We start from the raw sequence: 13,651 nt of genomic DNA, 5'->3' as shown, positions 1-13,651 counted from the left end.
ATGCTTGGTTATGTGCTATTTATATTTGACGTAATATATTACTTAAAATAATGTGGAGAGATGAAGAGAAGAACTTAGTAGTAACTCCAGAACAGTGTTTCTTTCTAGCTCTTTGTAGCACATTGAGAAATGGAACAATTATGAAGTCTGTACCAGAGCCCAAGTGTAGCTGGCTGATTGCTTTCAAAGTTAAGGGGTTACAAGGTGGTTTGTGTTTCACTGCGGTTTTGGTTTTGATTTTTACTTCCCTCTGTTGGTAAATGTGTGCCCTTAATCAATTCATATACATCAGGGAAGATTCAGTGCTGCGTTACGGGGCAGCACAGCACTGAGTCACAGCCTCTAGTGGAATGGATAGGGAATCTGTGTTTCCAAGGTCCCAGTTCTTACCCCAGTCTTCAGCCCCGTTGAGAAGTTCTCTGCCAAGATACTGAGGTGTGATTCCTCAGCATGTTCAGAATGTCTAAGATTATGCAAATGTGAAAACAAATCACACATCAAAGCTTTGATGTTTCCAGTCAAAAGTGTGACACATGGTGCATAATGCATTAAAGCAATGTGGTTTTGTACAAAGGCGTATATCATCAAAAAAGGAAAATGGAGGAAATTTGCAGCAAACCCCCAGAAGTAAAAGGGATAAATGTGGATTTGCATTATGTTAAAGGAGGGGGGAAGGAGGGAGGGAAGATCTATGCGTTTTAAAGAACTGCAGGTCTATCTCTTAGTTATTGACATTTAAATAAAGTAAGAAGCTGTACTTAGGGTTCTGTTTTGCTTTAACCAGAGGAATGGTGAAAGCCAGTCTGCAACCAGATGCAGCTGATATGTGGAAGGAAATGGTGATGTGACTTAGCAGAGAGGGGTCATGTTTTGGAGGAGTGTCTGAAAGTGCTGAAAGTGTTATCATGGCAAGAATTCAGAGCTGTGCACTGCCTTCCTGCTCACTACAGTGGGGCAGCGGGTGTAACTAGATAGATTTTGACTGTCTGGTGGATTATAGTTGTATAGATAACAGCAAATGTGGTAATGGTCTAAGAGTGTGGCTTTATCTTCCCTGTGTTATTCCAGCAGCTGTTGGCATAGAGGGAGTATGAGCTGCAGGAACCTGCCTCAGCTCACGTACTTAGGCTGAAGACTCAAACAGCAGATGGTAACAGTACCTACGTCTAAGGCAAATTTGTTTGGTTTCTTCACTTTCTGCAGGCCTTGTGGAGAACTTCATGGCTACACCCAAAACTTCGGTAGTGGGAACACACTGGAAAGACCAGAAATCCTTCCCAAGTCCTTGAGGTAAACAGACATAAAGTGTAAGAGTATAAATGTAGAAAAGAAATGCCTTCCCCCCAGCCAAAAACAAACACAAAAAAACCAACTGCTCCTTTCCACTCAGAAAAAGGTAAAAGGATATTTGCGATGCCTGCTTTTCCAGTAAAACCCAAGCTTGACTGAGGTGGTCTGAAAAAAGACTAGGTCTAGATTTGTAGTTGATACTTGTATGTCAGACCTAATTAAGCAAACTGGTCTGTATGAGGCATTAAAAAATGGAAGTTTTTGAAATTGAATGATTTATGTCATGAAGTGAAGGACAGAACTCTGCTCAGAGTTAGAGCTCTAGAGCTGTGCTGTCAGTTCCACAGTAGTGTTCTAAAATAGCCTAGAACCTGCTGGCTGGTGGTCATTAGTGACCAAGAATAAAATGTTTCCCTCTGAATAATTAGAGACCAATTAAAATCTACCGAAATTCAAGTGAATTTTTCCCTTCCTGACAGCAGCAGGTGTATCACAGCAGTAGCCGCTGTCAGACTTGGCATGTGCCTTCTGTCTTAGGTAACTTGTCAGGAGCATTGTGTGGTAAATAACATTTATTTAAGGGTTAACAGAGTTTGAAAAGGAACTAAGTTTCTTCACACATTAAATGTTTCTTAAAGTCAAGCCTCTTTTTGAAACCATAGGATGTGTGGTTTCTTCTTTCCATATTATATCATGAGGTTCTCTTCAAATGAGGTTAAGTGATTACTGTCTTGTAACAAATGTGATTGACTAGAGCAGGCATTTCCTGTTCTCTAAAAGATAAACTTTTTAAGATTTTAAAAGTAAAATATAGGAAGAGCTAACCAGTTTCATATCTACTTTTGAAGTTATTCTAAGAGTATTTTTTACAAGGACAGATAAAAAAATACTAATACTATTTTTGTGCTTTTTTTTTCCTCTTTTTCTAATGATCTGTACTTGGAAACTTCAGCATTTAGGAGATGTTATTACTAGGCTTTCCTCAGAAATTGTTTTCTTCTGAAATTTCAAAATTCTCGTACCTGTATTGGGCAGCTTAGATTGGGATCCATACTCATTTTTTCATTGTCACAACGTAAGCTGCTATTGCTACTCTGATCATTTAAAAAATATTACTCCTACAGTGCTTTATTTCAGACATAGTCTTAGTGATGAAAGAAGCGATACAGAAATCATTCACTAATGAATAAATCATTAAGTATCTTTTAAAAAGTCTTAAATTTCACAAAGACCTTGGGATGTCCTCCACTGTATTTGTTATTTGGCAATCTGTATCAAGCAGTTAGTGTGGAGAATTCTTGGGGTATAAATTGCTTGTGCATAATTAATTCCAAGTAGTTGTCATTTGAAACTGAAGCTGTTTGATAGGATACAGGAATCACATGGAGATTTTTTCGTCTTGCAATGAATCTTTGTCTTAAAATTGTCAGAATACCTAGGGAAAGCAATTTATCTAAAAGTTTATATTTGTAGAAACATTCCAGAAAAACGTTTGCCAGAATATTTGCATGAATTAAATCTCAATGGGTGACTGTAGAACTAATGTAAATGCTTTTAAGAACGCAGACAGCTATTTGTAATTCTTTCCATATTCATCTAACTGCAATTACAAATGTGAGCTATGGATCCTTCATGGATACAGGTAAAGCACCTTTATTTCTTCATTATCCTTTCTGATAAAATAAAAAATATGCTGATATATGAACGTCACTTGAAGCTTTATCACAAACAGTTGGGAATTACTTGAGCTAACACAACATCTGTGCATAATTACGCGTCTGTCACTCTTCCCTGGGCTACTCCACACTTCCTATATTAAAAGTGTTGGGGCAATGTTGCAAGGATAATGGTGTTCGTATGTTAGCACAGACATGGTAAACAAATCTTCATTATCACAATTAGAAGAAAACACCTTAAAACTGCAATTTCAAAATAAGTTTATTTTGTAAATTAAATAAAATATTCTTAACATATTCCTAACTCTAGATGTATTCATACATCTGTTTGAGTCAAGAAAGAACTTTTGGTAGTCAAATGAATCTTCTGATCACTGTCACCTTCTTAACCCATTGCTTTATGTATTTGAAATGTGTTCAAAAACACTTGTAAGAATTTTTCAGAGAAACTTGCTACAGGTAAGTCTTAGAAAAATGGATCAAGTCAGAAAAAGTATTACTTGTATTTGAATGAAAAAAGCATTTAAAATACTAGCATTTTATCAATATACACATTGATCATGTTTTTATTTTGTTTTGAATTCTGGAAACATGTCTAAAATGACATACAAGCCATCTTATTGTGGAAGAGAAAAGAAGGGATTGGGGAATTAATGATTGTTTACTTCACTTTGTTGAAACTTTCCAGTGGTTGCTGCTGGAAATATTTAATTATGCTGAGGAGTTTAAAGAAAATAAAGAAATTGTACAAAAGAATGTTTGTATAACCTGAGTGAAAACTGTACAAGTCATGGAAGATAACATGATATTCTACTTCTAGAAATACAGTGTTTAGTTGTGCTTTTTTGGTGGTGCTCCTTGTGTTGTAACTTATCATTGACTACAAATCTTTATGGTTCTAGTGAAGTGAACAAGGGTTTACACCTTTATGGTGATACATTTTTATTTTGTTGAGTTTTGAATGCTGTAGTAAATATGTAGATATTTCCTGCCTGGGATCAAAACCTCAGCTTTGTATACGAGTTTAAGCAGTGAGCAATAGTTCTAACTGTAGGAGTTCACACCAGACCCATGTAAATGCAATGTAGTATTTCTCATTGTGTGTGCCATATACTTTTAAGAGCGCCGTGTTCTTAAGTTTCTTGGTAGTGTGTGTAACAATTCTGGAAGGCATCACTTTCAGCAGAGATGATAGTTTTCAAAACTGCTTTTAGCAGGAGGTTAGTTTCACTTCCTCCCAGCAGTTAGGACGTTCACCTAGGTGACACCTGTCACTTGATTCTGCTTGAGGAGTCTATGGCATCACCCTCTTCAGAAAGCGCATGGGCTACATGTTAGTCTAGGGTTGAAACTCCTTACCTGGTGTGCACAAAGTGTTGATGTATCTAAAATATTTAAATATTTGTCTTTTAGAGAAATGGAGCAAGAGAGTGAATATGTTTGTTATCTAAGGGACTGGGACCCATCTTAGTACTTATGCTCTCCACGTAGCTGGTCTAAAGAGGAGTTGGTTGTCATTACCCTTCAGTGTGCAGTCACTGTCTCGTGTATCCAAATGGTTATTGAGAATCAGGGAGACAGGATAACTCCATATGCTCATGTCTGGCTCTCGTGCAGAGGGATAATAAATATTTGTGACAGGTATTTTGAGATAGATTTTCATGTCAGCAGAATGTGTTTTGAGAACCCATTCCAGAGGATGTGAAATGTTATTCTGATATTCTCGTGGAATAAGAATGCTAAGATTTCAAATCTCTTCACACAGTACATCCTCTGTACAGATTTACTAGGGAAACAATTTCCTCTGTGTGCAAATTGAAACATACCTAATTTGTGATTTCAGCTAAAATTTGTATTTTTCAAGATGATAGAAACGTTTTTGAGTAAGTTATTTTGGAAAGGAAAGAAGAAAGCATCCAGGCAAATTTAATACTAATAGTCTTTGTTCCTTGATAAAATGGTTACAAAGCTACCAAATAATTTTAGAATACCTATTCAGTTATCTGAAAGGGAAGGGAAGTGTCCTTTAAAAATGAAAATGATCTGTCAAATTTATTCACTGATATTGAGCAGATTTACAGCTTCCTGCTTGTATTCCTTTTACACCAAAAATTGTAACAGAACATAATCAACTAAGTGGTTCTCAATGGCATCCTTTAGAGAGGATGTGGCTCAACCATGTCTCTCTCTACACTGTTCATGTTCTACACGTTACATTTTGTTGTAGTGTCTGTACAGAGGACAAAGAACAACGGAATAAAGTATCTGGTTGTTTAAAGCTCTTCAACAGGTAAGATTCAAACAGATTTTTTTTTTTTTTTTTTTTGACCTTGAGAGGTGAGTGTCTGGGTGAAGAATGACAGACAAAATAAGTAACAAAAGGTAATTCCATATGAACAGGTAGAATGCAACATAGCATGTTCTTTACATGACTGATTGTAGATGTACTAGGCAGTTGGCTGTTTCAGCTTTTCTTTTAAATTATGAGCAAGAACTATCCAGTACATTTTGCATTTGAGTTAAGACTTACAGGAAGTGCTTATGATAATTGTAGTGTTTGAGGGGGAAAAAGATCTTGAAAAATAAGGATGGGAAATTTTAATACTCTATGGATAATCAGCCTAAATTTCACTTAAATGCATAAACATTTTCCTGAATTTTCAGAGAAAACAGGATTACTTGCAAAAATGCTAAAACCCAATTATTAGCAAATAGGATAATATACAGAGACACTGCGAAAAAACCTCATGTGATACAGAATAGGTATTTGAATTCAGCACTATGGGAGAAGGTATTTCAAAAGTTGAAGAACAGAATGCTTTCCTAGGACCACTCAGCCACTCAGACAAAATGACTCCTTGAACTGTTTATTCAGGTGTGCTAATGTGCATTTTCTGTATGTTGTCTTACAGATCTAGGAGGCTGGATAATATAATAGGGGCAAATAGAAGGAATGTTTTAAATAGCTAGTGATAAGCTTTCCATCAGCTTTACTTAGAAATTTGCTTCTCAAATTTCTGTTCTGCTTCTCTGTTTACTTACAGCAATGTAGCAACTTCACCTAAATATCCTGTGTGACATGCTGTGAAGGTGGTTACTTAGGTGTCATACTTCAGTTAAAGGTTTCTAAGATCTTCCTACATATCTCATATAAACAAATACAGTTTGTCAAGTGATGCCTCCTATCATGGAGGTTTACATATGTATAATAAAGGTGTTTCCCTCCCCGTGAGTCTTCTTAACCCTAACGACAGCTTTTAAATGACTTTCAGATTTTTTTTTTTTGGCTTTTATTACATATTTGGTAGTATAGATTTCAAATGAACAAGTGATGTTGTATGTTCCATTTATTTCATTGTCCCAGCCAGCCGGTTGGATTTTACTGGGAGTTAGGTAGGTGGATGAATGCATGATGTGGTGGATAGAGAAATAGGAAGGTGTACAAACCATGTATTATGTTGCTCTTCACCAGCACAAAATCATGAATAGTAGAATAAAGTAGAACAAACATTGCATGCGCTGCTCAGCCTGTTGTTTCTTGACTGTAAAGTAAAATTGGCTAAACTGAATGCTTGCAAGCACTCTCATGATAAAATAATAAGCTTCTTAGTTATGAATGTATATGGAATTTACCTCAAAATGAGCTCAAAGTTCAGCATCTGGAAAACAGTTTTTCCTCTTCTCCGTGCCAAGAATTTCCATTTCATAATGTCAAACTAAGATAAGCACATTGCGGTCTGACCGTTGAATGCTGTGCTGACACTAAGAAACAGGTTTGGGAATGGATTTGAGAGTCTGCAGAGCAGCAGATTTCACAGAAGGAAGCTGCAAAAGAGAAAGGGAAAAGTGGTGTGCCGGAGTGTGTAAAGTTTGGATTTATAAAGGCTACGATAAAATTCCATTTATCCCTGGTGTGAGTTTATCAAAATAATTTGTATCTTATTTCTAGTGTAAGAATAAAGAGTGGAGTGGTATTTTGGGAAAACAGGGTCTTGGAATAAATACCTTAAAGAGAACTGGCAAGGTGAAAAACGTGAAAAACTTCATTCTTTTACGATCAGACTGAGTGGCATAGTGCTAGGCGAAGGCCCACTCCCAACTGCTGATGCTCAGCAAGTGCATTCATCTCAAAAAAAAAAAAATGACATTATGTTGCCTGTACCATTAACTTCACTGGGACTTTGACTTCTGAACGATAATTTTTTCTGACAACAGAAAATAATTGTTAAAGTTGCATTGTCTGACAATAGGCATTTTACCATATTGGCCTTATTTTTTGGCTTGTCAAGCCACAGATGCTGTGGTTAGCATTGATGCTGTACAGGACGGACCTCAGCCCTGTGCAGGCTGCCTTATTAATTCTGCTCAGACCTTGCGTTCCCAAATCAGTGCAGCCTTGTTTTCTCATCTCTAACCAAATATTCATCATTAGTCTACTTTGGAATACAGCATGGTTTGTGAAATGACAGTAATATATCTGACATAACCAATCAGGTGAAACATTATTGTAAGGCAAGCGGGCCGAAGAAGCGGTTTTAAAAATTAATAAGGGAATAAAATATGTGCATTTTATATCTGTTTTTCTTCAAACTGTTTAGAAAGAAAGTGTTTTTGATTTTGAGAGATCTCCTGCACACTGCTTGTAATCTAAGTGCACCTTGGAAACTGCTGTCATTCTAATGGTGGAGAACTGATTAAGTTACACTTTTCAACTTTTTAGAAGAGCACTTTTACTACTTCATGGAGAATTATTTGAGCAATGGTGGATAATCCGATCCCTGTGCAGCTAGTTGATCAATTTGGACTTAAAGTTTGGAACTTTTGCTAACCAGGGATAAACTCCTGTTTTATTAATTAATATTTTTTGTCACTCTGAGCCAATGTGTTTTTTTTTTTTTCTTCAGTTATTTTCCCTTTTTTGATGTTTTTCAACTTAAAGTTGATCTCTTGGCCTTAAAAAGAATACTCTTTAGCATGTTTTGGGCTTTTTTTATGAGATAGAGTTATAGCCACCCAGAATAAGAAAAGATGGATTCTACTTTGGGGTAAATTTACCAATTTTCATTTTGGAATCAGTTTATAAATAAAGTATCCTCATTTGAGGACATAGACATAAGGTAAATAAGTTTGTAGTCTGCTCCCACAGCAATAAGAATTCATGGAAATGATATGGACTTCAGTAGTGTTAATGATTTATATCAGCTGAGAATCAGTTATGTGTTAATACAGTAAAAAGACAAAAACTTTTATCATACATTCATTGACTAGTCTCTTCTGGATCTATTTATTGTATTTTGCCTTCACTTCTTTATACTATACACAGTTGGTTTTTTTTTTTTTTGAGGAAGGAATCAGCAGAAGGGTAGGTATTGAGATGAAATGACAGATACTATTGCTTCTTGTGCTTTTAAAACATTATTTGTCATACAGGTATTTAGAGATCATGCAGTAGTTTCTTATGGTATCAGTGGAAAAAACTATACAACTATGAAGTACTTCTAATCTGGGAGATTTGAACCCCAATCTGGTTGTTTTTTTTTTTGAATTTTGTGACAAAGGTTACTGACTATATTTCCTTGTCACAGTAAATCTCTGCCTACTCAAATTGAAATTACTACAGTGAAATCAGGGTTCTTTCGGAGAGGAAGTTTAAATTCAGGCCAAGGAACATATTCAGAAACAAACACTTGGAAAAAAGAATTAAATGAAGATTTGTCAGTGTACTTGCAACTACTTTTTATATGCAAACTTATGTATGGAGAACAGCTGGAGCATATCTTCCTGTAGCCATAAAAGGATTCTTAGGGAAAAGTAATGTTAGGATAAACATATATGGTCCTTCTGCTCCCTCATACTCTGAGCCTCTATTTTCAGCTAGAGGAATTCCTCAGCCTTGATGGGCTTCTGCTGTTTGACATATATTATATATTAGTGCCACTTGTTCTTCTTAAATACTGTTAAGGTGGGGAAAGACAAAAAAAAAAAGCCTTTTTTTTTTTTTTTTGCGAGAGGTTGGCAGCAGCTCGTTCATAAGTCAAGATGCTTTGTTTGCAAACAGATGCTGCACAGTGTAGCTTCTCTGACCTGCTATTAACTAGATCCATCCCTCTCACAAAAACTCTACACAATATATTGCCTTTCACCTCCATCTGTGAAACCATCCAAATATTCACCCTTTTTCTAGTAGACCTATTCACTTACCCACAACTTGTGGAAGACTAGTTAGGACCCCTAGGATGACAACCCAGCAAGGCTTTTCAAGCTTGTCTATGCCTGAAGTTTCTGAAAACCACTCAGTTTCTGTAGAGCTTCTGCTTCAGCAGAATGGGACATATGCCATGGACAAGGTGATGCTGAAAGTCCCTCCTTCAGGCATCTTCTGAAAGGTGTCTACATCTTTGTTCCCTCTGTGAAAAGCATGATTTGATCTGCACAGCAGCTGCAACTGTGATCTACTTTGCCAATTCAGTGCAATAACACCAGACTGCTGTCATTTCTGTCAAGGAGCTGGTACCTGACCAGTGCTGTTTTGTGCCTTGGTGTTTGGAGGAGTTGGAGCTATCCTGCCATGTAGGGGTGTGTTTGGTGCGTGGGATGGATTGAGTCTGATTGAAATTGAATATTTAGCCCCAAACACCAGTGATACCTTGTATGCGTAAAGGCAAATGTGTGTTTTAGGTAGGCTGCCCACTGAGGTTTAGGTGAACTCTTGGAAGATACCTCCTTCAAATGAGAAATTGATTCCAAGTTGGATGTGCGTTGCAAAGAGGGGGGTATGTACGTTTGACTTTCTGCCTGTTGGTTAGATTTCTGTTAAAAATAAGAATCTTGGAAATACGTCAATCATGGAAGGAAGCTGGTCTAGATAAGTTTCAACCCCTGGTCTCTAAACTGTCCATCTGTGTTGGGCAACAAGCAGGCTTTCTGAGCTGTATGTTACTCCATGGCCAGAATACTAATTTAGAAAGTCAGCTTTGATTTCAAATCTGTGGTATACACAGGTACAAATATACACCCCCAGAAGTGTGTTGGAGGAATCCTACACTTCTGTTGTTGAAAAGATGGTGCTCAGTGATTATTTTTTTTCCCAGTACTGTTTTTGGAATACCAGTAGTGATGTTTGAATTTGGTTTCTTTAATGTCAGGCTAGGGGAGTGGTGGAAGGGAATAACAAAACTGCTCTTTGAAGCTGGGGACTGATAGGTGCAATAAGAGCTTCGTAGGATGTGGTGTTTGCAATGGTGGCAGGATGGTCTGGGTGTGTGAAGGGTGGCAGCTAGCTCCAGGAGCCTTTTTTCCCATTGGGAAAAGGACTACTTCTGTTGTTTAACGGAAGGTCTTAACACTCTAAATCTGTGTTTATGTTGTAGTGACTTAAATGGGTGAGAAAGGAGGTTTGTACATCTCTAACTGTGAAGAAGGGATGGCGGAAGAAACTGTTTGTAAGGGTATGGTGAGGAGATCCACCGTTGTTCACTTATTTTCTATTTGGAGAGCCATTATTGGCACATTACTTTATACTGATACTTTGTGCTATAACACATGGTAATGGGGAAGAGGTATCTTTTGTGGTTTTAAAGATAGTTGACTCAGTAATTTTTCTTTTGGCCTAATTTTATTTTGGGAGGCAAAGGTAACGTGTAGCACTGCATTTCTCTGCAGGGACTTGTATGTAGTGGTTATTTGTTTCTCTCTTAATCTATTTGACTGCGACTAAGAGTTCATTACGTGACCTATTTCCTCTGCCTTGTTCTATGTTTTCCTTATAATATTTAGCTGGAATATTCAGATTATTTTAGTGAACAGCATTAGGAACAAGTACCACTTGTTGTGGGAAGCTTGCAAAGTGTGGGAAGATGTTTTGACATATGCACCTGTATGTTTTACTACAATGTGCGAATCTTTATCGTTACTAAACTTATATAATTTTTGCATATTAAGCACTATCAAATGTAGGATAGTGGGATGCGTTTTGTGGGGGATTTGTAGACGGCACTTACCCATGTGATAAGGTGCATCTTGGTATTCAGTAACACTACAATGCATGTAATCTTGCAACACGACAGATGTTTGCTGTGTATAAAGGTAGATGATAAAATGAAAGGTGATATTGCTCCCAGTTTTCCATGAAGTTCTCTACAAAGATTCTGTTTCTCTTTATCTGCTTCTGGTACTTCTGGAATATGTTCCTTGAGTTTGCCCTATTTCTATATTAACAGTTCCATGTTTGTCCTCCAGTGAGGTGAGCTGCTTTTTTCACTGCAGCTTGTTTTTCTGCTAGAGGTCTAATTTGGCTTCATGACTTTCTTTCTCTCTATTGATGAGGGGAAGGTTGATATATATTACTATATTGATCTTTTTTTCTGACATTAACACAAAAGAACTAAAAAACAATCTCTAGAGTTGAGAAAAACCATTTCCATTTGTTTTCTTCTTCCTATGAAAGTACATGATTAAGAAAAATGACACTACTTCTAAAAGTAGTAGTTTTCTTCTATTCAAGTCCTCTTGATTTGAATTAAAATACCTTTTAAATTTATGTGAAATTAATCTGTCCTCTTTCATGCTGTAGTGTTATTATGGATGCAGCCTCCTTACACATTTATACCTTTGAACTGAATGTTTGAATGTTCTGCTTTTATTTATAAGCACACACACCTTTATTTGGTAAGAGAAACATATTCTAAGAGTAGACTGTACAGTAGTATTTTAATATTATTAAAATGTCCTTTTTTTTTTTTTTGTAAAAGGAAACATTACATTCATACTACCTATTTCTTCAAAGAAACATTACAGGTGAGAACGTGCCTTTAAAATGTTTGCATTATCTAATTGTCCTGTGTCTGTGTACCTCTTATACAAGTTATCAGTGGCATTACAGTTGTCCAGAGTTTCAAGGATATATATATATATATATATATATATACATGGTCCATTTTTAGGATAGTTTTCTTATTTGTAAATTAAATGTAGTTTAGACTTCTGTTGTATAATTGAATGTTAGGAAATATAACGAAGCATTTGACTTAAATACCTAGGAGTTTCTAGAAGCGCTTAAATGTTAGGAAAACATGTTGCAGGAATGGGACGAATATAGCTGATCTGCCCAGGGAAACCAAATGGACTAAGTGACTTCTTGACCTTTTATATATTTTGTCTGTGATTCTGCTTTTTAAACTGATATGAAGAATTTTTACAATCCTATTCACATTTAGCTATCTCTTCAAAGGACATCTGAAGTGACATTGCCATGTCAATTATTATCCTCCATCTTGTATATTCAGAAAACCCATTTAATTTCAGCATGCCATAGTGCTGATAAGCAGTCTTAATGGAGGCAGAATGGTATCCATACACTGGCTATAGAGATACAGGGTCGGGCCGCACAGCTGAGTTTTCTTCACTCAGTGCATGAGCCCTTTAATCATATTAAAGCTTTTTCTACCCACCTGAGTCTCTCTAGAACCATCTCAGACTTTCATGGAAAGATATTAATTCACTCATACAATAGAAAATAGCTGTGGGTATATGTCTATTACAATAAAGTAGGTAATGAATATCTAATGATATTCAAATGATTGGAATAAAACAACGTTGGTTTCTTAAATGTAGTGTGATATAGTGTAAGCTGAATAAAGCAACATCTAGAAGTCACCAAATACATACAAAAATACACTTTAATCCATTCTTTTTTAATCCTCCATGTGCTTTCACAAATTGGATTAAAAGCATACAATTACATGCATTGTAATCAGAAATAATAATGTAGTTTTAAAAACGTGTTGAAAGTAGTATCTTAAATCCTGCATGAGATAAGAGAAGCAATGAACCTCTGAAAGTGGCAAAATGCCATAGAGTGAAGACCCTGGATTTGACCTCAAAGACAAAAGCTAATCAGCAGGTATCAGCAGGAGGGTGTTTGAGATACAACACATACTCCTCTGGCTCATTTTGTAAGCATGCAGCCTCAACCCTGTTAAGTCTTCTAGTGTATACCTTAACACAAACGATTTATTTTAATATGAAATTCATATATCCAATAGGGGTATTTCATATCATATGCACAGAAGAGGAATACTAGCCATACAATGAATGGGCTCATCTGCCTGTGGTTTTTCCAGAACTTAGTCATTTTGCTGCAGACTGAAACTCTGCCTTTGCAAACATGTTTAAATCACAGAAATCTCTAAACATTAGTTTAGCAGAACTGTTTAATTACATCTCTTCCAAATGAAGGGATACCATTAGCTTTCTTTTACATAGGATATCTCAGTCTCTTTGCGTTCATTTGTTAGCCAAGTAGAAATTCAGTTCAGCTTTTACTGCATACTGCTTTCTGCTGTTCATATGTTAGTAGTTTGAATTAATATTACTTTTGCCTTCGTCTTCACATATGTTACCTGAGAGAGCTACAAACTCTCTCCTGCTTCCTTCCAATCTGATCAGCAGAGTTGAATCAATTTGCAAATGTTTCATAGGATTGTTGCTGGTAGAGAACCATAATCATTAAGAGCAATGTGTGTGGTGTGGAGGTGTGTGCAGTAAGGAGGTGGGACACCCTTAAGTCGTCAGTTGTTTCCCCATCAGTGTTGATTCTTTTAGTTGGGACTTCCGCTCTTTCTTACTTTCTTTTTTTTCAAGTAAGCCTGCAGCAGTAGACCTGCAAGCATTAATCCATAAGGAGG

At 36.5% G+C, this 13,651-nt stretch overlaps 1 protein-coding gene across 6 annotated transcripts in view; it reads left to right on the top strand.

The window, feature by feature from the left end:
- ZNF804A (zinc finger protein 804A) overlaps positions 1-13,651 on the top strand; it is a 420,932-nt gene that overhangs the window by 105,675 nt on the left and 301,606 nt on the right. For 5 of the 6 annotated variants that reach the window (XM_080598898.1, XM_080598897.1, XM_080598896.1 and 2 more), the window contains one exon: positions 1,204-1,290. The exons of the other annotated variant lie outside the window; for it this stretch is intronic. The gene's annotated coding sequence lies outside the window, so the exon portion shown is untranslated. The remainder of the gene's footprint in view (positions 1-1,203; positions 1,291-13,651) is intronic. 6 annotated transcript variants of the gene reach the window in all.

The sequence above is a fragment of the Anser brachyrhynchus genome (assembly GCF_964034855.1).
Source record: "Anser brachyrhynchus genome assembly, chromosome: 7".
NCBI classification, from domain to species: Eukaryota; Metazoa; Chordata; class Aves; order Anseriformes; family Anatidae; genus Anser; species Anser brachyrhynchus.
Note: the sequence above shows the minus strand (reverse complement) of the source record. Positions and strands in the feature narration are given on the sequence as shown.